This window comes from Bos mutus, chromosome 2 (assembly GCF_027580195.1).
Source record: "Bos mutus isolate GX-2022 chromosome 2, NWIPB_WYAK_1.1, whole genome shotgun sequence".
Lineage (NCBI taxonomy): Eukaryota > Metazoa > Chordata > Mammalia > Artiodactyla > Bovidae > Bos > Bos mutus.
In genome coordinates this window covers 58,223,584-58,251,289 of record NC_091618.1, presented here as the reverse complement: position 1 = coordinate 58,251,289, position 27,706 = coordinate 58,223,584, and positions in this window count along the sequence as shown.

The following is a 27,706-nucleotide window of genomic DNA, read 5'->3' as shown; positions in this document are numbered from 1 at the left end:
GGGGTCACAAAGAATTGGACATGACTGAGCTTTTCCAAAAACACAAGAGAAGACTCTATACATGGACATCACCAGATGGTCAACACCGAAATCAGATTGATTATATTCTTTGCAACCAAAGATGGAGAAGGTCTACACAGTCAACAAAAACAAGACCAGGAGCTGACTGTGGCTCAGATCATGAACTCCTTATTGCCAAATTCAGACTGAAATGGAAAAAGTAGGGAAAACCACTAGACCATTTAGATATGACCTAAATCAAATCCCTTATGATTATACAGTGGAAGTGAGAAATAGATTTAAGGACCTGGATCTGATAGATAGAGTGCCTGATGAACTATGGAATGAGGTTCGTGACATTGTACAGGAGACAGGGATCAAGACTATCCCCATGGAAAAGAAATGCAAAAAAGCAAAATGGCTGTCTGGGGAGGCCTTACAAATAGCTGTGAAAAGAAGAGAAGTGAAAAGCAAAGGAGAAAAGGAAAGATATAAGCATCCGAATGCAGAGTTTCAAAGAATAGCAAGAAGAGATAAGAAAGCCTTCTTCAGCGATCAGTGCAAAGAAATAGAGGAAAACAACAGAATGGGAAAGACTAGAGATCTCTTTGAGAAAATTAGAGATACCAAGGGAACATTTCATGCAAAGATGGGCTTGATAAAGGACAGAAATAGTATGGACCTAACAGAAGCAGAAGATATTAAGAAGAGGCGGCAAGAATACACAGAAGAACTTACAAAACAGAGCTTTAAGACCCAGATAACCATGACGGTGTGATCACTCGTCTAGAGCCAGACATCCTGGAATGTGAAGTCAAGTGGGCCTTAGGAATCATTACTATGAACAAAGCTAGTGGAGGTGATGGAATTCCAGTGGAGCTATTCCAAATCCTGAAAGATGATGCTGTGAAAGTGCTGCACTCAATATGCCAGCAAATTTGGAAAACTCAGCAGTGGCCACAGGACTGAAAAAGGTCAGTTTTCATTCCAACCCCAAAGAAAGGCAATGCCAAAGAATGCTCAAACTACCACACAATTGCACGCATCTCACATGCTAGTAAAGTAATGCTCAAAATTCTCCAAGCCAGGCTTCAGCAATATGCAAACCATGAACTTTCTGATGTTCAAGCTGGTTTTAGAAAAGGCAGAGGAAGCAGAGATCAAATTTCCAACATCAACTGGATCATTGAAAAATCAAGAGAGTTCCAGAAAAACAACTATTTCTACTTTATTGACTATGCCAAAGCCTTTGACTGTGTGGATCACAATAAACTGTGGAAAATTCTGAAAGAGATGGGAACACCAGACCACCTGACCTGCCTCTTGAGAAATCTGTATGCAGGTCAGGAAGCAACAGTTAGAACTGGACATGGAATAGCAGACTGCTTCCAAATAGGAAAAGGAGTACGTCAAGGCTGTATATTGTCACCCTGCTTATTTAACTTCTATGCAGAGTACATCATAAGAAACGCTGGGCTGAAAGAAACACAAGCTGGAATGAAGATTGCCAGGAGAAATATCAATAACCTCAGATATGCAGATGACACCACCCTTATGGCAGAAAGTGAAGAGGAAGTAAAAAGCCTGTTGATGAAAGTGAAAGTGGAGAGTGAAAAAGTTGGCTTAAAGCTCAACATTCAGAAAACTAAGATCATGGCATCCGTTCCCATCACTTCATGGGAAATAAATGGTGTGTGGAGCCAGTGTGAGGAACTCCGCCCATGGCAAAGGTCATGAGGAAGGAGGCTCAGCAAACGCAAAGGCGGGTTTGAGCCTCAGGAGTCCCCCTGGAAATTCTCGAGCACCTACCCCCCAAACCAGAGTCTGCCTACTTTACTGCTTTGTGCTCTCACCTACACCTTTGACTTCATGGGGGGCTGTCCCCCACCACCTCTCTATGAAAAAGAGTTAACTTACAGCTCCAGTTGATAAAGTTCCTGGGCGTGACAAGAATGTTTCAACCTACAAACTCCTTTGGAAGTCCTCTAGCCTGCCTGAACAGGTTCTTCCAGCCACATGTGATTGTTCACAGCCTCCCAACCATGAGAGGCATGAGATGTTCTAAACTGTCTAAACACAGATTCCTTTGAGCAGTTAAAAGATTTATTAGAAATTGTATTGGTGAAGGGTTTTTCACTTCTTGGGCCAATGTTTGCTGCTAAGTTTCCATATCCCTTACCTACTGTGTCCTTGGGAGTGTATTGATTAATATAATTGGTGTATAGGAATGTAAGTAGTAGCTTTAATGTTTGTAACCTTGAACCCTTGAGTTAATTCTTTTCTTGTTATAGCCCACCACACCTTTGCCCTATAGGAATGCAACTTTATCTAATGCTTTCGGAGGGTTGCGCCTGACTTTAAAATAACCACCTTTAGAGAAAAATAATTTTTTTTGAAGAAAGGGTCATAAAATGTTAACAGGCCCCCTGGCCAGAAGATGATGTAAATCACCCTAAACTTTTGCATATGATAAGTTTGAAAGCCTGGCTTTGATAAGGATCAAGGACTGCTGACCTTCCCCCATTATCCTCTATGCACAACTTAAGGTATAAAAACTACTTTGGAAAATAAAGTATGGGCCTTGTTCACCAAAGCTTGGTCTCCCCATGTCATTCTTTCTCTCACCTTCTGCCTGAATTCCCATCTGGAACGTGGAGGCTCGTCAAGCCTACTAATTATGCCTGAGTTTCTAAGATCTGACTGGGGAGGCCTTCGTGTCTCCTCTCCCTTGGGAGAACAGGAGGACGCCTGTGGCCTACGTAGGTGACACAAATTCATTGTCTTGGAATTTTATTGGTTTTCCACATAAAAAAGTTATTCATCCTCTTTTCTTCACTGAATTTCTTCGCTGAGCTACCCTTATTTAACCACTCTTTATATCTTTAATTCTATCATATCCTGATCAATGAAGCCGTCTCCCCTTTAAATTCCCTGGATCTACTGGGGCTGGACCCCTGAAAGATGGGGAAACAGTGGAAACAGTGTCAGACTTTTTTTTTCTGGGCTCCAAAATCACGGCAGATGGTGACTGCACCCATGAAATTAAAGGACGCTTACTCCTTGGAAGGAAAGTTATGGCCAACCTAGATAGCATATTCAAAAGCAGAGACATTACTTTGCCAACAAAGGTCTGTCTAGTCAAGGCTATGGTTTTTCCAGTGGTCATGTATGGATGTGAGAGTTGGACTGTGAAGAAAGCTGAGCACCAAAGAATTGATGCTTTTGAACTGTGGTGTTGGAGAAAACTCTTGAGAGTCCCTTGGACTGCAAGGAGATCCAACCAGTCCATTCTGAAGGAGATCAGCCCTGGGATTTCTTTGGAAGGAATGATGCTAAAGCTGAAACTCCAGTACTTTAGCCACCTCATGTGAAGAGCTGACTCATTGGAAAAGACTCTGATGCTGGGAGGGATTGGGGGCAAGAGGAGAAGGGGACGACAGAGGATGAGATGGCTGGATGGCATCACTGACTCGATGGACATGAGTCTGAGTGAACTCCTGGAGTTGGTGATGGACTGGGAAGCCTGGTGTGCTGCTATTCATGGGGTCGCAAAGAGTTGGACAAGACTGAGTGACTGAACTGAACTGAGCAACTGAACTGGACTGAACTGAATATGAACTCAATAATCAAACAAAATATGAATAACAGAGATTCATCAGTTTAAAGACAGGTACTGATAGGTTGCCTAAAAAGGTAAGAATTTATTCTAATCATGCAGACACTAACCAGAAGAAAGTTTAAGAAAGTATTAATATTAGCTAGAATAGACTTCAGAATAAGGAATCTAATTTGGGATAAAGAAGGGCATTTTATAATGATAAAGAAGTCACTATATATAGTACATATATGCAGACTATGGGGATTGGGGAGTGACAGTTATAAAACACAAAATTTCTCTTTATGATAATGAATATGTTAAAAAATTGATTGAAGTGATATTGTACAACTCTATTACAAGACATTCATTTGCACAATTTAAATTGGGAAGTGATATGACATGTGTATTTTACCTTAATTGAGCCATCAAATTTCTAAAAATATAGTTCTCAATTTTTAGCTTACGTCTACTAAAAAATTAATTCAAAATGGTTCATGATCTAAATGTAAGACCTAAAACTATAAAATTTTTCTAGAATAAAACATAGGAGAAAAAGCTCCAATCTTGGATTAACGAAACAGTTGGTATACATGATACCAAAAGTATGATCTGTAAAAGAAAAATGATAAATTGAACTTTATTTCAATTTAAAATCTTTGTTTAGGGTACATTCTTCCATTGCTAGTGAAAATATACATGATATAGCTATATCTGAAAACATTTCTTCTTCTTTTTTTTGTAAGGTTAAACATATCTACCATAGAACTCAGAATCTCTCTTCTAGATTTCTACTCTAGAGAAATGAAATATTTTGTTCATATAAAACCTATACATGAATGTCTATGGAAGCTTTATTAATAATGCCAAACTCTGAAAGCCTCCAGATGTCTTTCAACTCATCAATGCATAAACAATCTGTGATACAGACATACATTAAAAATGCTACTTAAGAATTCTTGATTTATGCAGTAACTTGGTTGGCTGTTAAATGTTTTTCTGTGACTTGCAAGAAGACAAACTCCAAAAGATAAATATTGTGTAATTCTATACAATAAATCAAAACTAGAGGGAAGCAAGCAAGTCTGTGGTTGGGAGGGCAGGGATTATCTGCAGGGAAGAGCTTGAGAGAAAGTGAGGTGACAGAAATATTTAGTATGGAAAAATCTTAGTGGAGGAGCAGAATTTTCTTCATTTGTCCAAATCTTGTAAAACTGTACAAAACAAAATTTGAAATTTATGCACTTTATTTTAGTCAGCCAAGATGTGAAGGTAATGGACTCTTCAAAAAGTCAAAATTATGACAGGCAAGAGGAGACTGATAAGTATCATAGATTGGAGAGGTTAAAGAGACTTGAAGTCTAAATTCAATGTGGGATCCTGGGTTCTGGAGCAGAAAAAGGACAATAATGGAAAACTGGTGAAACCCAAATAAAATTTATAGTTTAGTTAGTAGTACTGTGCCAAGTTTAATTTCATACCTTAGGTTAATTTCCTGTGATTGTGTATGATATTAACATAAATGGAAACTAAATAATAGCTATATAAGATTTGCAAATCTGAGTCTAAAATTATCTCAAAAAATGGAAATGATTAAAAAGTATTACACCAGAGTTAAAGTATTATGTCTTCCTCAAATATATTTCTCCTATATTCACATTTTTAACGTATTGTATGCCGTGGTAGGCTAATGAAGTCTCCTTTATATGTGTGTGTGCACGTGCACACACACACACATAACAGGTGGCCATGTTTGAGCCTTAGAATTGGTAAATTTGTTTCTTTATACAGGAAAGATGATTTTATAAATATAGGATCTTAAGATTTGGATATTATGCTGCATTATTCACACAAGCTCACATTTGTAATCATAAGGTTTCTGACAAATTAGAAGCAAGAGAGTCAAAATCAAGAAAAGATGAGAGAAGACCACGCAGCTAGGGAGCAAAAATTTGATGTTACAATGTTGAATTTGAAGATGGAGGAAGGGACCACCAGCCATGAAATACAAGGAATGCAGCTGAAAAAGAAAAAGAAATAGATTCTCCCCTAAAGCTCTTACAGGAAGCATCTCCCTAAAGGCACCTTGATTTAGTTCCAGTGAAACTGATTTTGAATTTCTGACTTCCAGAATTCTAAGAAAATAAATTTGTTATTTTAAACCACTGTTGAGTGGGTGGCAATTTGTTATTGCAGTAATAGGTAAATAACACATACTTTTTAGTCACTGTGTATCTGTTTAGTAATGAAGTTGGATAAAAACTGATAATTTAATTATATTTGAAATAATAGCAGAAAAATTGTGGTTTTTTTTAATTAATTAATTAATTTTTTTACTTTACCATATTGTATTGTTTTTGCCATACATTGACATGAATCCACCATGGGTGTACATGTGTTCCCCATGCTGAACCCACCTCCCATCTCCCTCCCCATTCCATCCCTCTGGGTCATCCCAGTGCCCCAGCCCGAACACCTTGTATCATGCATTGAGTCTGGACTGGCGATTTGTTTCACATGTGATAATTTACATATTTCAATGTCATTCTCCCATATCATCCCACCCTTGCCCTCTCCCATAGAGTCAAAAAGACTGTTCTATACATCTGTGTCTCTTTTGCTGTTTGATTCCAATTATAATGCCATATGAACAGTGAGATTTTTCTTATTTGGAATGAAATATTTTATTAATTTTTTTTATGCAGAATCTTTAAGGAAGCTATTGATTGGCTGTAGCTTACGCTTGTATTACCTTTTGTTCAGACTGCCATTTCCCTTTTTTAAAAATGAAAATGTACATTGTGTCACCATACTGAGTAATTTGACATTGAAAACCATTTTATAAATACAGCCAACTCCTTTAAAAAAAAGAAAAGAAACACCAAACAAACCCAGCCACGGAGAACTCCTGCCTACATGGTCTTTTGTTTCTTGTTCCCAGCAGTAAAGATTCCTCTCCCACTCTGGCTTCTAAAGTGGACCAGCTGGAAGGTATGCTGAAGATGCTTCGAGAAGATCTGAAGAAGGTAAACATATTCTCCAAGCAGGTTATCCTGTCCATGCAAGCTGCCTTGAACTGAGAGAGCCCTTTGTCAGCAGTTTCAGTGGAATAAGTTGTGGGCGTTCTCCCTGCTTTCTGAATACACACGTTTTAGGGGTGTGCTTGGAGCTTGGTTCCCACTGACACGCACAGTGTGAGAAGGCTTTCATTGTCATATGTATACAGAAAAAGCGTTCTTTTTTTTTTGGTAAAATGCCTTTAAACCTCAGCCAGCCCCCTCTGGGCCCTATCCCAATCTCCTCACCCCTGATCCACAGCCCAGATGCACACACACATCCTTAGTGTTATTCAGGCTCCTGCACCAAAAGAACCAGTTGCTGTTAGTTTCTTGAGTGACTTTATATTATTAAGACAGCCCTTATAACTTAACAGACATTAAACTATGCACTCATGTGTTTACATTCTCTGGAAGTCCTGTTCCCTGGGTGAGGACATCTTAACATATTCTTGACCGGAGATGTGTCAGTATCTTGTAGAGTGATACAGTTAACATGACCATATACATCATATGATTGTCATTATCATTCACATTTGGCTGTTAGGTTTTGTTCCAACCTTGTGTATGTTATAAATGCACGTTTATTTCCATAAAGTTTTCAAAAATGATGCACTGCGAAATTGAGTGAGGAAGAATTTTTCAGTGAATCTGATGCCGATACTGTCGCTGATTGTCCTAGTGACATATATACTAGCGTCTCAGAAGATAATAGTTCTTCAAATTATACTTCTGATTCAGACGATGTGACTATTAGACCAGCAAAAAGACAAAAAAACCTTAGTGATTGATTCCGATATGGAACATGAAAATGAAACTCACGGTGCTGGAGAAGACTTTACAGGTGTATCAGGTGTAACTATCGAACGTAATAACCTGCAGAGTGTCAGTGAAATAATTTTGGGCCGGCCAAAATAAAAATTGTCAGCCATAGGCTTTAGTTCCTGCAGAAATCCGCCGGTCAATAATGAAGACCCAGCAGCTGGCCCTGTGTCCGCTGTTTAGTGGCGTGAAGGGGGCTCACAGATCCACAGCCACGCCTAGCGGCTGGGCAGAATGGGACCACCCTCTTAGTTCTCTTGCTCTGCTCACCCTCCCAGGAAAAAGAAGACAAAGCTCACCTTCAGGCGGAGGTTCAGCACTTGCGAGAGGACAACCTGAGGCTGCAGGAGGAGTCCCAGAATGCCTCCGACAAGCTGAAGAAGTTCACGGAGTGGGTCTTCAACACCATCGACATGAGCTAGGCCGGAAGAGGCGGCCGCAGGGCTGCCTTCCCCTTAGTCCCGCCCGTTGGAGGCGCCCTCTGAGCTCCTGCCCCAGCTTCGGACTTTGCCCCCTTTTGGGGAGTGCACAGCCTGACAATTGCAGATCAACAATCATTATCTGCTTGTTAGGAGCAATGACTGTGGTGATGGAATGGCCTTTTGAGACCTGCATGTCCCGTGTACAATTTCTGCCCAGCATTTCCTGCATCCTTGTGTGGCCAGCTGCAGGATTCTGCTGCAGAAGTGATTGATATGCTGCTTTTCTTGTCTAGTGATGCAGCTGCTTTGGGCCCCTGGCCATTGTTCCAAGGCTCTTGGTCCCCCTTCCTTCCTGGTTTCCTCCTGGTCTCCGCTGCCGGCTCCGGTTTCTTTGTTAAATATCTGTTGATGTCTGCCCCACATCATGAAGCTGTGTTTTGTTTTGTTTTGTTTTACCTGCAGTCTCCCAACAGGAGTTGAAAGTTGTGGAGCAAAGTTGTGGAGTAATGCCCTGGAGAGGATCAGGGTGCAGGTGACTGAGACCTGGATAAACAGCCAAGTTTTTCATCCACCGCCGTGGCTGAAGCAGAGGAAGGGGAGGCAGCTGTCTTGGAAGGCGAAAGCAAAGGCGCTTTTGAAACCCAGAGTCGAACTGCAAGTCCTGATCTCAAAAACTTACAGCACCCTCTGGGAGAGCTCTGTGGGGACCCTGATGGGAGAGGCAAGGAATTCTCAGCGGAGGGAAGGAGGGAAGCGTCCTGGCCTGGCAGAGCCTATGGGCTTCTGGTGGATGGACGCTGCCTCCGCTTCTTTTCTTTACATTTATTTTATTTTATTTTATTAATTTTTGTTTTATTTTGCAATATATGTTGATTTATTGATACAGTGTTTGTTAGTTTCAGATGTACAGCAAAACGATTCAGTGATACCTAAACACATATCCATTCTTTCTCAGATTCTTTTCCCACATAGGTTATCACAGGATACTGAATAGAGTTCCCTGTGTTATACAGTAGCCCGTTGTTGATTATATATTTTATATATAGTAGTGTGTATATGTTCATCCCAACCTCCTAATTTACTCCTTCTCCCTACCTTTCTTCTTTAGTAACCATAAATTTGTTTTCTAAGTATGTGTATCTGTTTCTGTTTTGTGCATAAGTTCATTTTTATGATTTTTTTAGAGTCCATACGTAAGTGGTATCATATGATATTTCTCTTTCTCTGTCTCACTTCCTCTATCTCTTTGCATTGATCACTTAGGAAAGCTTTCTTATCTCTCCTTGCTACTCTTTGGAACTCTGCATTAGGGTGGATATAGCTTTCATTTTCTCCTTTGCCTTTTGCTTCTCTTCTTTTCTCAGGTATTCATAAGGCCTCCTCAGACAACCATTTTGCCTTTTTGCATTTCTTTTTCTTGGGAATGGTTTTGATCACTTTCTCCTGTACAATATTATGAACCTCCATCAATAGTTCTTCAGACACTCTATCAGATCTAATCCCTTGAATCTATTTGTCACTTCCACTATATAATTGTTAAGGATTTGATTTAAGTCACACCTGAATGGTCAAGTGGTTTTCCCTACTTTGCTTAATTTAAGTCTGAATTTTGCAATATGAAGCTCATTATCTGAGCCACAGTCAGCTCCCAGTCTTGTTTTTGATGACTGTATAGAACTTCTCCCAGAATATAATCAATCTGATTTTGGTATTAACCATCTGGTGATGTCCATGTGTAGAGTCTTCTTGTGTTGTTGGAAGAGGGTGATTTCTATGATCAGTGTGTTCTCTTGGCAAAACTCTGTTAGCCTTTGCCTTGCTTCATTTTTTACACCAGGGCCAAACTCACCTGTTACCCTAGGTATCTCTTGACTTTCTACTTTTGAATTCTAGTCCTCTATGATGAAAAGGACATCTTTTTTGGTGTTAATTCTAGAAGATCTTTTAGTTCCTCATAGAACTGTTCAGCTTCTCAGGATTAGTGGTTAGGGCATAGACTTGGATTACTGTGATATTGAATGGTTTGCCTTGGAAACAAACAGAGATCATTCTGTTGTTTTTGATATTGCACCCAAAAAACTAAGATCATGGCATCCAGTCCCATCACTTCATGGCAAATAGATGGGGAAAAATGGGAAAAGTGACTGATTTTATTTTCTTGGGCTCCAAAATCAATGCAGATGGTGACTGCAGCCATAAACTTAAGACACTTGCTCCTAGGAAGTAAAAACTATGACAAACTTAGTCAAGATATTAAAAAGCAGAGACATTATTTTGCCAACAAAGGTCCGTCTAGGCAAAGCTATGGTTTTTCCAGTAGTCATGTATGGATGTGATAGTTGGACCATAAAGAAAGCTGAATGCCAAAGAATTGATGCTTTTGAACTGTGGTGTTGAAGAAGTCTCTTGAGAGTCCCTTGGACTGCAAGGAGATCAAATCAGTCAATTCTAAATCAGTCTTGAATATTCATTGGAAGGACTGATGCTGAAGCTGAAACTCCAGTACTTTGGACACCTGATGCGAAGAACTGACTCATTGGAAAAGACCCTGATGCTGGGAAAGATTGAAGGAAAGAGCAGAACGGGGTGAAAGAAGATGAGATGATTGGATGGAATCATTGACTTGATGGACATGGGTTTGAGCAAGTTCCAGGAGTTGATGATGGACAGGGAAGCCGGGTGTGCTGCAGTTCAAGGGGTTGCAGAGTCGGACATGACTGAGCAACCGAACTGACTGACTGCCTCACTTCACTTAATATGATAATCTAATGGTTTACCCATGTTGCTTCAAATGGCATTATTTCATTTTTTTTAATGACTGAATAATATTCAGTTATATGTATATGCCACATCTTCTTTAAAACTTTCCATTGAGTGGAAACTTTTAAATGAAGAGTTCTTGGAACATCTTCTAGTGGTCTCAGATTTTAGGTTAAGTTTAATGTTGACAAACAGTATCTTAAGACTACTATATCCTAGGCACAAGCATGATGATGTCACATTCTATAATAGAACATCATGGGGGTTTTTCCCTTTGTTTTATAGCCCACTCCAGTACTCTTGCCTGAAAAGTCCCATGGACACAGGAGCCTGGTAGGCTGTAGTCCATGGGGTTGCCAAGAGTTGGACACGACTGAGTGACTTCCCTTTCACTTTTCACTTTCATGCTTCGGAGAAGGAAATGGCAACCCACTCCAGTGTTCTTGCCTGGAGAATCCCAGGGATGGGGGAGCCTGGTGGGCTTCTGTCTATGGGGTCGCACAGAGTCGGACACGACTGAAGCGACTTAGCAGCAGCAGCAGCAGCATTGACAGTTAGCTGTTAAAGATTTATGGCTAGAATAATAAAACTTTTAAATGTAACTGCTTTTATGTTCTTGCCTGATTTCATGAATGCACTCCAGGAGTGACTGAATACAAGGTGGAATTGCAGAAAAATAGAAATCAGTGTCCTTTTTCCAACAATCTTGGCTTCTGTCCGTTTAGTCATATCTGGAATTCTACTATTACTGTTTCCTTGTGAAGGTTTAAAAAGTCACATAAATACTTGAAATCTCTCTAAGCTCATTCCTTCAAGGGAATTAGAAGACTACAGAGAATAAGGCCCTAATGAATCCAAAAGAGAATTTGTTTGGGGGAAGCTCTTTTAAGAATTGGGTTTCCCAGGTAGCTCAGTGGTAAAGAATCTGCCTGCCAATGCAGGAACCATAGGAGACTCCTGAGTGGGGAAGATCCCCTGGAGGAAGAAATGGCAACCCATTCCAGTATTCTTGCCAGGATAATCCCATGGACAGAGGAATATGGCAGAATGCAATCCATGGGGCTGCAATGAGTCGGACATGACTGAGTGAATGAGCATGCACTCACCTATAAGAGTATCATATGAGGGCAGTTCATGTCTCCCAGGTAAGAGAAGAAAGATGACCCTGATAATAGGTGGAAAGACCTCTATCCATTTTTCTTAGTCTTAAAAAGATTCATGTGTTCAGACAGGGGTTTGAAGTTATCAGATAGAGCAAATTTCAGTGTTTGTCATTTTGTTCAGGGCAAGTTCTTCTCCAAACCATATGTTTGCCTGAGAGTTTTTCTTATCACCCCTTTGGATTGTACAAGAGTAGGAAATTCTGTCTGGATAACAACTTCTTTCATTTTAAAGTACTAAAATATGAGAAGCCTATAATTTTATTTTTCAGGCAAACAAAAGAGATAACAGAGGAATGAATAAAGATGTGCTACATATACACAATGGAATATTATTCAGTTATAAAAAAGAACAAAATTGAATTACTGGTAGAGACATGGACTGACCTAGAGTCTTACACAGAGTGAATCAAAACAGAAAAACAAATATATGAACATATATGTGTGGAATCTAAAAAAAATGGTACAGATAATCTTATTTGTGAAGTAGAAATAGAGACATACCCATGTAGAGAACAAATATATGGATACCAAGGGGGAAAGTGATGCGGGGGGGAGGGTGGGAGCAAGTGGGAGATTAAGATTGACATATATACTCTATTGAAACTATATATAAGCTAGATAACTAATGAGAACATATGATATAGCATGGGAAACTGTACTTAATGCACTGTGGTAACCTGAATAGGAAGGAAGTCTGAAAGGGAAGGGATATATGTATATGTATGACTGATTCATTTTTTTGTACAGTAGAAACTAGCATAACAATGTAAAGCAAATATACACCAATAAAAATTAATTTAAACAGAGGTGCAAATGCCATATTCTTGCTTAGAGCAACTTGTTTACTACATAGGAAAAAAGTAAATTTAGCTGGAAAATGTATAATTTTTAAGACAGGGATATCTGAGTGTTACCAAACTCAGATGCAACTGCTTCCCACTCAAAGTCAGTAACTTGAGAGACAAGAATCAGTAGAAAGGTGCTTTAATCATAAAAAAAACTAGCAATCTGGGGAGAAGGTGGACTCATGTTCTGAGATCAACTCTGAAGATTCTGCTTAGCCATGACCATTATTAAAGAGGAAAAGGGAAGAAGAATCTCAGTGAATCGTTAAGGCAGGAGGTTCAATTTTGCATCTTTCTCCATTATGTGCAGACTGGCAGACTCTCTTCACATGTTATCTTGCCCATGTGATCTGCTTGCAGAATTCTTTAGGGGCTGAGAGAGGTAGAGACCTAGTCATTTTTTAGCTGCTTAATGCTTTATTCTCACTTCTTTTTATTCAGTAAAAATAATCTACGTTTAGGCAAAGTATAGTGTGCATTCAGGACAGCATAAGTCTAGAGTTGGTTTTAATTGCTTACTGATCTTATTCCTATGACTAGGTTTTTAAAGTTAGAGGTGGGTATAAATGGTTAAACAGGAAAGAGGTAAAAGAGCTGCTTTCATTAGTGTATCCTCTTAGCTGTGGGTAATTTAAATCCAGAAAATTTTATTACACTAGTTCAAAACAATTGGATTAATTTGGAACCCAATAATTTCAAATCTATGCTTATAGATAAAGTGAACTGGATTAGGAACAATTCAAATTGTTAAATGTATTTGAATATGCCAGTGCTATACAGTGTAATGTGTGCATGTTTTGGTCCTATATCCTGGATCCTCTGTTAACTGTTGATATTTTGATTGATATATTTACTTAATATCTCTTGGCTTTTTTCCTCTGTTCACAGAGTTGTTGTGAGGATTCAGTTAAATGCGGCAAAAGTTATAATAAAAATAGTGAAATTAATGAGTAGTATATAAGAGATAAGAATATTTTCCCTATGGCCATTATTTATATATCATCTATTCATGTTATGAAATTAGCAGTAAAAAAATATGATGTAAAAATTCCCAGTGATGGTAAAAACTAATCCAGAATGTTTTGAGTCAATTAGTGAGTCATTATTTTTTTTGCTGAGTTATACCTATAAAATCAGATATTCCACAGTATGAGTCTAATCTAACCCACTTTCAGTAGTCAGATCATTGAGCTAGAGCCAAATTTGGAATTATAAAAATTTACTTTCATGGATGCTATTTTCTGACTTAAAAGTTATACAGTAACTTGCACTAAACTAAAAAGGAGCCACTAAGTAAGAGGTCACAGAGAAATCCCTTCAGTCCACAGGCATGATTGATATATTTAGTAGAAAACTGCTCATATATAAACAGGAGCTTTTAGTACTTGAAAAAGAAAGAACTAAGATAAATTATTTATATTGTACTTTATAGTCTTTTAAGATAATGACTTTCTTTGTCAACATCTATTTTTTAAAGCACTTTGGAAGTAAAAACTCTATACTCCAATTTCTCTATTTCTAGCTTAGTAAAATATGAATTTTAAAAGTCTTGTTTTACATGTAACATCCTTTCCCATGCAATCATAAAAGACATTTACAATGGCCATGGTTCAGTGACATAAACATTTTTACAATAAATACTAGTATATCCAGAAAATTCATATGCTCATGAAAATCTGTAAACCTTATAGTTCCATTCTGGGTATACATACTTCCATTCTACAGATGAGGAAGCTGCAGATTTTTTGTTTGTTTGTTTGTTTGTTTGTAAAATGATCCAGTTCCTAATTGGTAGAACTTTTTCTTAAATATAGTCCAGTGCCTTTATAGCTACATTTTATATTTTCCGTTAAACCACTAAAATGATATCACTGACTCCTCTCTACGGTTTTACTTTTCAAGTCTCTGGGAAAGATTGAAGGCAAAAGGAGAAAGAGGGTGGCAGAGGATGAGATTGTTAGATCGCATCACCAACTCAGTGAACATGAGTTTGAGCAAACTCCAGGGGATAGCAAAGGACAGGGAAGCCTGACATGCTGCAGTCCATGGGGTCACAAAGAGTCAGACACGACTTAGTGACTGAGCAACAACAAACAGTGATGAACTGGAATTCAGCTCCTCTGCCTCAACACCTGCTGCCTATCCCTCATCTTTATGTGGATAATTCAGGTGACTGTTTCATACAAAGCATCTTCAGTGTGGTGGGCCAGAAATAAGAAACAAAAAGACAGCTAACTTAAACTTATATTTTGTACAGAGATACTTCCAAATATATCACAAACAGGAAAAGATTAAAATTCTAGCCAGTAATTTCTTGTTAATAAAGAGAAAGTTAGCACATCTGATTTATTGGGAAATCTTTCCTTACCAGGACAGAAATGTGTTTGTGTCTGGGGTTTTCTTTCCCACTGAATTGCCTATCAGATATGTTATTCTGGATCACCAGCACTGAAGGCTTCTTTTTAAAATAAATGATTAAAAAACACAGTACCAGTGTTAGTGGCATGATAAAATTGACAAGTTGAAAATAAAATGTCATAAATATAAAAAAAATAAAGTTCTCATAGCAATATTAACACAACATATAGCATGCAGTGTCTAAATTATGGAGGATTTATGGATCTAAGTAGCAAGCTAAAAACTTCCTCTGAAAAAAAGGAAAATGAGAATAAGAAATTTTGATCCAGTTTTCATGCCCTTGATGAGCATGTCTTGATGAAGTGCATGTATTATTGACATTTTATTATTGGTGCTTCAGTTGTATTTATGAGAAAAAGAATCTGCTTTGAATCTGCTAAGTTGCTTCAGTAGTGTCCTACTCTTTGAGACTCCATGGACTGTAGCTCACCAGGGTCCCCTGTCTGTGGGATTCTCCAGGCAAGAATACTGGAATGGGTTGCTATGCCCTCCTCCAGGGGATCTTCCTGGCCCAGGGATCAAACCTCTATGTCTTACATCTCCAGCATTGGCAGGTGAGTTCTTTAGTTTCTGTAGCTCCACCTGGGAAGCTTTAACTTATATTGTTCATTTGCTCAGTCATGTCTGGCTCTTTGACACCCTATGGACTGCAGCATGCCAGGTTTTCCATTAGTCAGTTCAGTCACTCAGTCATGTTCGACTCTTTGTGACCCCATGGACTGCAGCACACCAAACTTCCCTGTCCATTCCCAACTCCTGGAGCTTGCTCAAACTCATGTCCCTCCATTTGGTGATGCCATCCAACCATCTCACCCTCTGTCATCCCCTTCCCCTCCAGCTTTCAATCTTTCCCATCATCAGGGTGTTTTCCAGTGAGTCAGTTCTTCGCATCAGGTGGCCAAAGAATAGGAGCTTTGTATTGGAAAAGTATTGGCAAAGCAAAGTATTGGAGGTTTCCCATGAGCTTGCTCAAACTCATGTCCATTGAATCGAGGATGCCATCCATCATTTAGTCCTCTGCTTTAATTTTGGGGAAGCACAAATCCAGGTTTTTCCCCTAAGTCTTCTTTGATTGTGCTGTTTTGCCTCTTTGTCCCTCTACATTCTTATCTCTAAAGAAGTAGGAAAGATATTTCTGTGCTGTAGAGTAAAAAAAGACATAGAACAGTAGCTAATATAGTGTAAATTCTGGGTTAATGTTAATCCCATTCCCACGGGAAAGAATTCTAAAACTGTGGCAAAATGATATTGTTTCTGAAAAGCAGGGTCTGGCTTCTTCTGCTCAAAAGCCAATCAAAAGGCCAGGGTGGTAGAAAGGAAAGTTAGCTTTAGATAGTCACCTTCAAATTGATCATCAATGGTCTGACCAGTGTCATCTTGGCTGTTTTAGGTCAGTTCCAGGGTTCCGGTTTATTTACTTTTCTTTGAGGCAAATTCTCTGAATTGTGGCAGCTTATATCACAACTACAGTCTGGTCTTCATATAGTTAAATTCTCCACCTGGCGGGGGTTTCAGTATCTATAAGAGAGCTCACAGGATATAACTCAGAATATTATCTATAGCCCTTGAGAAAGAACAAAATATCCATGACTCTGCCTAATTACTTTATTATTATTATTTGGTCTCCTTTGTTTTCTTTTGTTTCCACGTGTTCTCACTTCTCTGATTAAACCTATCCTTTGACTAAAGTTTTTCCACAGACAAATGGCAGGCAGAGGACATGGAAGAGCAAAGACCATAGGGTCCTGCTGTGCTTTGATATTGTATGCTACAAAACAAGAGCATTAAACATACTGATCCTTACACTCAGTCAACAGGCTTATAATTTCTCAGTATGTTATTGAGTTTATGCTCAAAAATCCTTAATATATTTTAATTCATTTACACAGTTTTAGCCTAGCAGAATTTAAGATGCACAATAATTTTGGAAAGGTGGCAATATGGTGTCTAAAGATTGTGAAATAACATAATCAAAAGACACCTAGTGACTGTGATCAGTAAGAATTGAAATATCCTTGCCAGGTGAACTTCTATTTGGCAACAAGGAGGGGAAGAGAGAGGAGGGCAGTGAGATGAAGTTGTTGAACAAGATAGCTTGAATAATTTAGGAAGAAGAGCAGGGATTCAATTTTTCTTTCATGGGTCTTTATGTGCACCTTGTGAAAATTTTTCTTAGACTGAATATGAAAGACATTCTGACTCTAACATCTACTTCTTTTTTATTATAGAAAAGATGACTGGGTTTTAGGGTGCAAGAAGCCCATCTAGATATTTTCAGTCTCATTCATGTTTCTTTTTACAGTCCTCTTCTTCCCTCAACCCTTCCTCCCTCCCTTCCTCCTCCTACTCCTCACATTTTTTCTTTATTTTCCTTTTCAGAGTTGATAGAAAACTCCATTATTTTCTGTTAATCTTCTAACAAAGGAATCATAACCTAGTCTCACTACTGCTGTTGCATTTATTATTTTTTTTCCTTTATGTAGTTTTTTTCTCTCTTCAATATCACTCTAGTCCTACCAGAACAAAATATTACTATCTAGCTAAATGCATTGAATTCAACTGTGAACTCTCCCTGGTCTGTCTACAGCTATAATAATTTTGCTACACATCCATGCTGACTTATCTCACATTCATATTTAGATTGACCCCTGAATTTCACATTCTAAACTATGAAATCCTTTTAGGACCTGTGAGCATTTTCTTGCCACATTTATATTTGTAGCACATTTTGTTATTTTATTCATGTGTCACTTCTTTGCTAGGGTTTGAGGCAGAATATAATAAAAGTCATAAATAATAAGGCTATAAAATAGGACTAGATTTTTTTTAATCAGAAACTAAAAAGGAGAAAAAAAAAAATGGTTGCCACAATATATTTGGCAACCGTGTTCTCCCTAGCAGACAAATCATAAAGGGCTATGTGTTATTACATTGTATTTCCCCAGTAAAGAGAAGATAACTGATAATTTTAAAAAATACTCCATTTTACTCTAGCAATATGTTTAATGAAAATTTCCCATGTAGTACAGTTTATGTAAGGAGTATTGTTCATCACAGTAACATAATTGATATTATCATCTTTGAGCAAAATATTTTTTTTTCTTTTGATGATTTTATTCTTAGAAAAGCATACCATCATATCATAAATAACTCATTGAATGCAGTCCTACAAATAGTAAAATGTGTTATTCATATGGTGTAGCTCTTTTTCTTTCAAAGTTTTGGTGTTTATAAGTGGTCACCAAAAGAATGCATCCATGTTTTTAAATGAAATAATGCAAAAGATCTATCTGTCTCAATCTACATTTTAGTTTTATTCTCTAGATACAATTAGTTCAAGTTAGCTGCTTTGTTTGTAAGTTACCACCAGCTCTCCAAAGGCTGTTTATACAACCATTTCTTAGTTTATTATTCATACAGTCAGTGTTGGTTGCCCATTATGATAAAGTAGCAGTTAGCTCTATAAATCACATCACACACAGTCACTTTCCAGTTTTCCTCCTCCTAGAATATAGTCTTGAATCTGAAAAAAGTACTCAAGTTTTACAGCAGTTAAACTAAAAATTAGCTGTCAATTGCAATATAAAAAGTGATTACACATTCAGTCTTAGTGGATGAGATCTGTGTTGATTGTGGTTCCTTTGTTGTTGTTCACCCTGTAAGTCCAGAGTCTAAACTGTTCCTGATCCATAGTCCATATTCAATGAAGAACTGTTGAACATATACATTTTCTTTCAGAGCATCTCTGTTTTTCAGTTAATATTTGCCTCATTCTTCCTTTGCAACTTACCACTCATGTCTTTATTTATTATCTTTTTGCAAAAGTAATTTTTTATTATCTTTTAATTTTTTTAAATTTATTTTCTTGAAGTACAACTGATTTACATGTTGTATTAATTTCTGCTGTACAGCAAAGTGGTTCAGTATTATAAATATATACTCTGTTTTTCATTTAGTTTATCACAGAATACCGAATATAGTTCCCTGTGGTATGCAGTAGGACCGTGTGGTTTATAATTCCATATACAATAGTTTGCATATGTTAACCCAAAACTGTCTCTTTATCCCTTTCCAACCTCTTATTTTGTTTTATTGAAAGTCTATTTGCCTGGTCTGTCACACTCACAGAACTTTATCTGATTAAACTAGCTAGTTTTAAGCTTATATTAACTTACAATCAGTAAACAAAATAAAAGCATTTAGAAATTTGTGACAATGACAGCCATATATGAGCAGTGAATAAAGGTACTACTTTCTAAAATTTTTATTTCAACATAAATTCAGCAACATGTTAATGTGTTCATTCAATCATTCACTCATAAAAACAGAATATTTTGAGTAATTAGTATTTGGCAGACACTGTTCATATTGAGTGTGAAAGATAAACTCCTGAAGATCTTTCCAGACAGAGAAGTGGGATATACAACAAATTCATTTCAGTTCAGTTCAGTTGCTCAGTCGTGTCCGACTCTTTGCGACCCCATGAATCTCAGCATGCCGGCCTCCCTGTCCATCACCAACTCCCGGAGTTCACTCAGACTCACGTCCATCGAGTCAGTGATGCCATCCAGCCATCTCATCCTCTGTCATCCCCTTCTCCTTCTACTCCCAATCCTTCCCAGCATCAGAGTCAATGGAAAAGTCAATGGACTTTTCCAATGAGTCAACTCTTCGCATGAGGTGGCCAAAGTACTGGAGTTTCAGCTTTAGCATCATTCCTTCCAAAGAAATCCCAGGGCTGATCTCCTTCAGAATGGACTGGTTAGATCTCCTTGTAGTCCAAGGGACTCTCAAGAGTCTTTTTCAACACCACAGTTCAAAAGCATCAATTCTTCAGCACTCAGCCTTCTTCACAGTCCAACTCTCACATCCATACATGACCACAGGAAAAACCATAGCCTGGACTAGACGGACCTTTGTTGGCAAAGTAATGTCTCTGCTTTTGAATATGCTATCTAGGTTGGCCATAACTTTTCTTCCAAGGAGTAAGCGTGGCAGCTTGAATAGAACTTAATAGAATAGATGTTACAGCAGGCAACAAAGGAGAGAAGAATCTAGAGCTCCATGGTAGAAGATCATTTTGGAGAGTCATTTGACCAAATTTATAAAGGGCAAATGAGTAAATAGGAACATAGAAGAGCATAGTCAAAGCAAATACTCATGAAATTTGATATGTATCACATCCTGCAAAAATAGGTAGCGCAGAACATGTATGGCATACTTTATGGCTTAGAAAAGTCAGATAATAAGGACCATGAAGGCCAGTTAACACAATATGTGGTTTTTATGTCATTTAAGGAAAAGGTATTGATTTAAGAAGGATAATTTTGACAGCTCTTTGTAGGATGGATTGGAGAGTGAAAGACCCATAACAGAGAGACAACTTAGAAGCTACTGTACAAGATTAGAAGAAGGCTTTAAAGCACTGAACTTAGAAATTGTCAGCAGGATTATAGAGAAGTGGATAGAACTCAGAATTAAATAGGGGATTGAAATTAAAGCATTTATAGATGAGAATCAGTTCAGTTCAGTTCAGTCACTCAGTCATGTCTGACTCCTTGCCACCCCATGAATCGCAGCATGCCAGGCCTCCCTGTCCATCACCAACTCCCAGAGTTCACTCAAACTCACGTCCATCGAGTCGGTGATGCCATCCAGCCATTTCATCCACTGTGATCCACTTCTCCTCCTGACTGCAATCCCTCACAGCATCAGGGCCTTTTCCAATGAGTCAAGTCTTCATATGGGGTGGACAAAATATTAGAGTTTCAGCCTTAGCATCAGTCCTTCCAATGAACACCCAGGACTGATCTCCTTTAGGATTAACTGGTTGGATCTCCTTGCAGTCCAAGGGATTCTCAAGAATCTTCTCCAACACCACAGTTCAAAAGCATCAATTCTTCAGCGCTCAGCTTTCTTCACAGTCCAACCCTCACATCCAGAGCAATATTGCATAGGAACCTGGAATATCAGGTCCATGAATCAAGGCAAATTGGAAGTGGTCAAACAGGAGATGGAAAGAGTGAACGTCAACATTCTATCAATCAGCGAACTAAAATGGACTGGAATGGGTGAATTTAACTCAGATGACCATTATATCTACTACTATGGGCAGGAATCCCTTAGAAGAAATGGAGTAGCCATCATGATCAACAAGAGTCCGAAATGCAGTACTTGGATGCAATCTCAAAAATGACAGAATGATCTCTGTTTGTTTCCAAGGCAAGCCATTCAGTCCCATGGTAATCTAAGCCTATGCCCCAACCAGTAACACTGAAGAAGCTTCAGTTGAACGGGTCTATGAAGACTTCCAAGACCTTTTAAATCTAACACCCCAAAAAGATGTCCTTTTCATTATAAGGGAATGGAATGCAAAAATAGGAAGTCAAGAAACACATGGAGTAACAGGCAAATTTGGCCTTGGAATACAGAATGAAGCAGGGCAAAGGCTAATAGAGTTTTTCCAAGAGAATGCACTGGTCATAGCAAACACCCTCTTCCAACAACACAAGAGAAGACTCTACACATGGACATCACCAGATGGTCAACACCAAAATCAGACTGATTCTATTCTTTGCAGCCAAAGATGGAGAAGCTCCATACAGTCAGCAAAACAAGACTGGGATCTGACTGTGGCTCAGATCATGAACTCCTTATTGCCAAATTCAGACTGAAATTGAAGAAAGTAGGGAAAACCACTAGACCATTCAGGTATGACCTAAATCAAATCCCTTATGATTCTAAAGTGGAAGTGAGAAATAGATTTAAGAGACTAGATCTGATAGACAGAGTGCCTGATGAACTATGGATGGAGGTTTGTGACATTGTACAAGAGACAGGGATCAAGACTATCCCTTGGAAAAGAAATGCAAAAAAGGAAAATGGCTGTCTGAGGAGGCCTGACAAAAAAGTGTGAAAAGAAGAGAAGTGAAAAGCAAAGGAGAAAAGGAAAGATATAAGCATCTGGATGCAGAGTTTCAAAGAATAGCAAGGAGAGATAAGAAAGCCTTTCTCAGCGATCAATGCAAAGAAATAGAGGAAAACAATAGAATGTGAAAGACTAGAGATCTCTTCAAGAAAATTGGAGATTCCAAGGGAACATTTCGTGCAAAGATGGGCTTGATAAAGGGCAGAAATGGTATGGACCTAACAGAAGCAGAAGATATTAAGAAGAGGTGGCAAGAATACACAGAAGAACTGTACAAAAAAGAGCTTCACAACCCAGATAATCATGATGGTGTGATCACTAACCTAGAGCCAGGCATCCTGGAATGTGAACTCAAGTGGGCCTTAGGAAGCATCACTACGAACAAAGCTAGTGGAGGTGATGGAATTCCAGTTGAGCTATATCAAATCCTGAAAGATGACGCTATGAAAGTGCTGCACTCAATATGCCAGCAAATTTGGAAAACCCAGCAGTGGCCACAGGACTGGAAAAGGTCAGTTTTCATTCCAATCCCAAAGAAAGGCAATGCCAAGGAATGCTCAAAGTACCGCACAATTGCACTCATCTCACACACTAGTAATGCTCAAAATTCTCCAAGCCAGGCTTCAGCAATATGTGAATCGTGAACTTCCAGATGTTCAAGCTGGTTTTAGAAAAGACAGAGGAACCAGAGACCAAATTGACAATATCCTCTGGATCATCGAAAAAGCAAGAGAGTTCCAGAAAATCATCTATTTCTGCTTTCTTGACTATGCCAAAGACTTTGTGTGGATCACAATAAACTGTGGAAAATTCTGAAAGAGATGCGCATACCAGACCACCTGACCTACCTCTTGAGAAACCTGTATGCAGGGCAGGAAGTAACAGTTAGAACTTGACATGGAACAACAGACTGGTTCCAAATAGAAAAAGGAGTACGTCAAGGCTGTATATTGTCACCCTGCTTATTTAACTTATATGCAGAGTACATCATGAGAAATGCTGGGCTGGAAGAAGCACAAGCTGGAATCAAGATTGCCGGGAGAAATATCAATAACCTCAGATATGCAGATGACATAGATGAGAATAGATCAGTTCAAAAGTCATACATTTAATAAGAGCTTCCTTGATATTAGAACTGGGAAAGTTCTTAACCAAGTCTATAGTTTGCTTTAGAAAATCAGACACAATTCATCACAGAAATTGTCATATCTATTATTTTATTTTAGTGAATAAATGCATATTTTGCTTCCTAATACATACACACACACACAAACATACATATGGTGACACTAGTGGTAAAGAACTTTCCTATCAATGCTGGAGATGAAGGTTCATTCTCTGGGTAAGAAAGATCCCCTGCAGGAGGGCATGGCAATCCACACCAGTGTTCTTGCCTGGAGAATCCCATGGACAGAGGAGCTTGGTGGGCTACAGTCCTTAGAGTTGCAGAAAGTCAGTCACAACTGAAGTGACTTTGCATGCACATTCTATATGTATTACTATACATGTAGATATATCAATGTATATATGTGTGTGTGTGTGTGTGTGTGTGTATAAATATATATTTATATATACACAGCAATTCTGGCCTTCACAAAATTTCATTTTAAAGGAAAAGCATTTTATAACTGAAACAGTTCAGAACATAATAATTAGAGATAGATCATAAATATAACAGCAGTTCATAGAGGACAGAGGTCAGTGGAGGTCAAGCTTAATGATGTTTTAGACACATCACTTACTCTGACTTTTCAAACATGACAAACGAAATAGATTTCCAAAACTGAATTTAAAATGCAAAATGATTGTAAACATTTCTTTTACAATAATAAATTGTCTAGTAGTCTAGCTTTGCAATATACTATTTAAGAGAAAGCAAATGGACTAGAATTAAAGAATCAGAATTGAAAAAGTAAAATTGGTTTAAAACATGTAATTTATTTATTTATTTTTTTAGGTTTCACATTTGATTTTTATTAGAGGCTAATTATTTACAATATTGTATTGGTTTTGCCATACATCAACATGAATTCGCCATTGGTGTACACATGTTCTCAATCCCTGAACCCCCCTTCCACCTCCCACCCCATACCGTCCCTCTGGGTCATCCCAGTGGACCCGCCCCAAGCATCCTATATCCTGCATAAAACCTGGAATGGCGATTCGTTTCTTATATGATATTATACATGTTTCAATGCCATTCTCCCAAATCATCCCCGCCTCCCTCTCCCACAGAGTCCAAAAGACTGTTCTATACATCTGTGTCTCTTTTGCTGTCTTGCATACAGGGTTATCATTATCATCTTTCTAAATTCCATATATATGCGTCAGTATATTGTATTGGTGATTTTCTTTCTGGCTTACTTCACTCTGTATAATCAGCTCCAGTTTCACCCACCTCATTAGAATTGATTCAAATGTATTCTTTTTAATGGCTCAGTAATACTCCATTGTGTATAGGTACCACTGCTTTCTTATCCATTCATCTGCTGATGGACATCTAGGTTGCTTCCATGTCCTGGCTATTATAAACAGTGCTGTGATGAACATTGGGGTACACGTGTCTCTTTCAATTTTGGTTTCCTTGGTGTGTATGCCCAGAAGTGTGATTGCTGGGTCATATGGCAGTTCTATTTCAAGTTTTTTAAGGAATCTCACACTGTTCTCCATAGTGGGTGTACTAGTTTGCATTCCCATCAACAGTGTAAGAGGGTTCCTTTTCTCTGATAAGTCACTTCAGTCACGTCCAACTCTGTGCAATCCCATAGACAGCAGCCCACCAGGCTCCCCCGTCCCTGGGATTCTCCAGGCAAGAACACTGGAGTGGGTTGTCATTTCCTGCTCCAATGCATGAAAGTGAAAAGTGAAAGTGAAGTCGCTCAGTCATGTCCGACCCTCAGCGACCCCATGGACTGCAGCCCTCCAGGCTCCTCCATCCATTGGATTTTCCAGGCAAGAATACTAGAGTAGGGTGCCATCGTCTTCTCTGCCCTTTTCTCTACACCCTCTCTAACATTTATTGCTTGTAGACCCTATCAAGCTACCAATGGTATTTTTCACAGAGCTAGAACAAATAATGCCGGGGTCCAGCCCCGGCTGATCCAGGGAGTTCGAAGCGGGGACAGCGTCGGCGAGGATCAGGATACAATAGCTTCAATTAGATATTAATTAGAGATGTAAAGAGTAATAGAATGAGGATAGCTCAGCAGGAAAATTCAGTGGAGAAAAGAGGCTGAGTAGCTTGGTTTACGTGGGAAACCAATAAAACTTCAGGACGAGAAGCTTGCACCACTTACGTAGGCCGCAGGCATCCTTCCATTCTCCCGAAGGAGAGGAGACACTGAGGCCTCCCTGGTCGGATCTTAGAAACCCAGGCATAATTAGTAAGCATGGCGGGTTCCGCGCTCCAGATGGAGACTCAGCCAGAGTTTGAGAGAGAGAGAGACATGGGGAGACCAGTCTTTCGAGGAACTAATCCCAATTCTTTATTTTCCATGGTCTACTTTTATACACTGAGATGTTATGCAAAAGTCACGCGGGGTCAGCAGTCCTGACTTTTATCAAAGTCAGGTGCTTCATACAAATGTATACAGAGGTCTTAGGGGTGTTACATCATCTTCTGGCCAGGGAGCTTTCTGACAGTTTATGACCCTCTCCTTGTGACAGCGGTCAGTCAACCAGGACATTTATTTCTCCAGGCGTGATTATTCTTAAAACAGATGCCACCCAAATGAAGTTACATTCCTATAGGGTGAGGGTGTAGTGAGTTTTAATTAAGGAAAGAATTTACTTAGCCTAAGGTCTAACGTGATTAATATCAAAGGTTAATACTTATTTCTTCTATATATTCATTAATGTGTGTAAGGGCAGGGGATGTGGAGACTTAGCAGTAAACACTGGCTCAACAAATGAAAAACCCTTCACCAATACAATTTCTAATCAGCCCACTATACTTATACTAATAATTTTCTAACTTTTCTAAGGAGCCTGTTTTTAGGTTTAAAGCATCTCATGCCTCTCACGGTTGGGTGGCTGTGAGCAATCACATGTGGCCAGATAAGCCTGTCAGGCAGGCTAGAGAACCTTCAGAGGAGTTTGTAGGTTGAAACACTCTTGTCACGCCCAGGAATTATTATTAACTGGAGCTCTAAGTTAACTCCTTCTCTGAAAGAGGTGGTAGGGGACAGCCCCCTGTAAAGTCAGAGGTGTAGGTGAGAGCACAAAGTAGTAAAGTAGGCAGGCTCTGGTTATGGGGGTAGATGCTCAAGGATTTCCAGGACTCCTGAGGCTCGATCCCGTATGTCGAGCCTCCTTCCTCATGACCTTTGCCACAGGTGGAGTGCCTCCCGCCGGCTCCCCGCAAAATAATTCCACAATTTGTATGGAAATACAAAAACCTTGAATAGCCAAAGCAATCTTGAGAAATAAGAATGGAACTGGAGGAATCAACCTGCCTGACTTCAGGCTCTACTACAAAGCCACAGTCATCAAGACTGTATGGTACTGGCACAAAGACAGAAATATAGAGCAATGGAACAAAATAGAAAGCCCAGAGATAAACTCATGCACCTATGGACACCTTATCTTTGACAAAGGAGGCAAGAATATACAATGGAGAAAAGACAATCTCTTTAACAAGTGGTGCTGGGAAAACTGGTCAACCACTTGTAAAAGAATGAAACTAGAGCACTTTCTAACACCATACACAAAAATAAACTCGAAATGGATTAAAGATCTAAACATAAGACCAGAAACTATAAAACTCTTAGAGGAGAACATAGGCAAAACACTTTCTGACATACATCACAGCAGGATCCTCTATGACCCACCTCCCAGAATATTGGAAATAAAAGCAAAAATAAACAAATGGGATCTAATTAAAATTAAAAGCTTCTGCACAACAAAAGAAAATATGAGCAAGGTGAAAAGACAGCCTTCAGAATGGGAGAAAATAATAGCAAATGAAACAACTGACAAACAACTAATCTCAAAAATATACAAGCAACTCCTGAAGCTCAATTACAGAGAATTAAACGACCCAGTCAAAAAATGGGCCAAAGAACTAAATAGACATTTCTCCAAAGAAGACATACAGATGGCTAACAAACACATGAAAAGATGCTCAACATCTCTCATTATCAGAGAAATGCAAATCAAAACCACAATGAGGTACCATTTCATGCCAGTCAGAATGGCTGCAATCCAAAAGCCTACAAGCAATAAAACATGTAATTTACATTGCTACTTTACAATTACTTTTTTCTTTGTTTTGTATGTTAGATTATATATATATGATTATATATATATATATATATATATATATATATATATGCATCTCTGTGTGTGCTTATTGAGATTTTATGAAATTCTAAAATTCTTTATCTTCACAAAATTACCACCACAGGAAGTCTTATGATAAAAAATAGTTATTAGTCAATAAACCCCTCATGTGTATAGTTCAACTTAAAGTACTTAATGATGGAAAGAAAGAGGTAGTTGGGAGAATTCACCAAACAAAGAGGAGTCTGTATGCTCCACTCAGAGCAGCCTTTAATCCCTACTACAGACTATTAATATTAATGGATTCTAGGAGAGAGAGTTAGGGACCTAGTCTTCCATCTTGCTGTGCAGAAACTGAATATTGCATGATGCAAAATAAATGGAGTGTTACTGATGCCATTTTGCCTCAAGTGAAGC